General features: G+C 26.8%; 1 non-coding gene and 1 pseudogene across 1 annotated transcript in view; both read right to left on the reverse strand.

The window, feature by feature from the left end:
• Window positions 1-1,485: 1,485 nt before the first annotated feature.
• LOC129252712 (5.8S ribosomal RNA) lies at window positions 1,486-1,666 on the reverse strand (annotated as a pseudogene).
• A 593-nt stretch (window positions 1,667-2,259) lies between these two features.
• The window catches only part of LOC129252718 (small subunit ribosomal RNA), a 1,992-nt gene continuing 1,751 nt past the window's right edge, over window positions 2,260-2,500 (reverse strand). The window contains exon 1 of the ribosomal RNA XR_008583602.1: window positions 2,260-2,500. This exon is cut by the window's right edge and continues 1,751 nt beyond it. This is a non-coding gene — a ribosomal RNA (small subunit ribosomal RNA).

Consider the following 2,500-nt stretch of genomic DNA (forward strand, 5'->3'; position numbering starts at 1 on the left):
CAACCTGATCAAGTATAGTTCACCATCTTTCGGGTCACAGCATATATGCTCAAGGTACGCTCCAGTTAGAGGTATAAATAATAATAAATTATCATTATACATAACTATATGGAACGCCCCGGGATTGAATTAATTGACTATTTATTAAAAAATAGACTAAAAATTAATCCCATTATATTTAAGTTAAGTTAATTATGCCATTAAGTTTAATATAACTCAATGACTTGCACATATGTTAGACTCCTTGGTCCGTGTTTCAAGACGGGTCCCGAAGGTATCCTGAATCTTTCGCATTGTTAATCATATAAATGCATACAAATAAATATTAATATCATAGATATTAAATTTTTTTGTAAAATTCAAAAAATGAATTTTAGCATTATATATAATAAAATCTATCAACACTTTATCAAATCATTAGTATTTATTTTATGTTAATATGCTTAAAAAGCAAATTAATTTAAATAAACTTAATATCACCAATGATCTTTTGATAAATACTTTATTATGTTAATAGATTACAATGTCCTTATATGAAAAAAATGCACATTATTTTTTTAATTATTTAATGATGAATTTTTCATAATGGATATTCAGGTTCATCGGGCTTAACCTCTAAGCAGTTTCACGTACTATTTAACTCTCTATTCAGAGTTCTTTTCAACTTTCCCTCACGGTACTTGTTTACTATCGGTCTCATGGTTATATTTAGTTTTAGATGGAGTTTACCACCCACTTAGTGCTGCACTATCAAGCAACACGACTCTTTGGAAATATCTTTCTAGTAATCATTAACGTTATACGGGCCTGGCACCCTCTATGGGTAAATGGCCTCATTTAAGAAGGACTTAAATCGTTAATTTCTCATACTAGATATTAAGATATTCCATACACTGCATCTCACATTTGACATATAGACAAAGTGACTTAGTGCTGAACTATTTTCTTTTCGCTCGCCGCTACTAAGAAAATCCTTGTTAGTTTCTTTTCCTCCCCTCATTAATATGCTTAAATTCAGGGGGTAATCCCATATGAGTTGAGGTTGTTTTAATATTCTTTTTTTATCTTCTCACAATTTAATAAAAAAATTATATCATCTTTTCATCTCTATTTTTCTTTTCTCCTTTTATATATTGTAAATATATAAAAATAATAATAATGTAAAATGAGGCAATCCTAGAATAAAAAATTTAATTTTTATGCTAGACATTCCTCCTTTTAATTACATATATAAATTATTATTTTATATATATATATAAATAATATGAAAATTTTTTGTAAAGAATACTTAGATTCAATATTTTCATCATTTCATTTTATTTGAGAGGATTTTTTTTTTAAAGAATATATAATAAATAAAATTCATTATATATCTTTATTTTTTTTGCTATTAATATTATGAATTATTTAAAATCCAAATATACACATTTGCTTAAATTCAATTATTTTTATAAAAGAATAAGCAACTTATTTAGCATAGTCTTACAACCCTCAACCATATGTAGTCCAAGCAGTACTTTAAAATTGAATTTAATGTACATAACAGCATGGACTGCGATATGCGTTCAAAATGTCGATGTTCATGTGTCCTGCAGTTCACACGATGACGCACAGTTTGCTGCGTTCTTCATCGACCCATGAGCCAAGTGATCCACCGCTTAGAGTATTTTTTTATTTATTTTTATTTATAACAAATGTCAATTTTTTTTTGCATATATTAATTGAAAGAGTAAAATTAAATAATATTAATAATATATAAATTGATTTTCTTTCAATAATATATATCAAATATATTTAACTCTAAACATTTTTATTAAGTTGCGAATGTCTTAGTTCAACAATAATACAGTGGTGGTATTTATTATGATTCAATTATTTTGTATTTTTTTAATCATTTTATGTATATATAATAATATAATAAATATATACCACTTTTGTTATTGTGAACAAATTAACTTATCATTCAATCAAATGAATAATAAGTACAACTTTTTATTTTCATGTTTAAAGGTTTTTAAAAGAAAAAAATAAGAAAAAACATTACAAAATGTACCATCATATATTATATTTAATATGATATAATTGATGGATCACAAATTGAATGAAAAAGAATAAAAAGAATTATGGATTCAAAATAATTATATAAATTTTTTTTTTTTTTTCTTTTTTTTTTTTTTTTTTTTTTTTCTTTTTGTTCGTTTGTTTGCTTGTCTGTTTGTTTGTTTGTTTGTTTGTTTTTCTTACGGATATGGAACACAATAATGATCCTTCCGCAGGTTCACCTACGGAAACCTTGTTACGACTTTTACTTCCTCTAAATAATCAAGTTCGGTCAACTTTTGCGAAACAACCGTGACACACGAGGCGTCACAGTGATCACGTCCGGAGACCTCACTAAATAATTCAATCGGTAGTAGCGACGGGCGGTGTGTACAAAGGGCAGGGACTTAATCAATGCGAGTTAATAACTCGCACTTACTGGGAATTCCAAGTTCATGTG

The sequence above is a fragment of the Anastrepha obliqua genome, unplaced genomic scaffold (genome assembly GCF_027943255.1).
Source record: "Anastrepha obliqua isolate idAnaObli1 unplaced genomic scaffold, idAnaObli1_1.0 ptg000345l, whole genome shotgun sequence".
NCBI classification, from domain to species: domain Eukaryota; kingdom Metazoa; phylum Arthropoda; class Insecta; order Diptera; family Tephritidae; genus Anastrepha; species Anastrepha obliqua.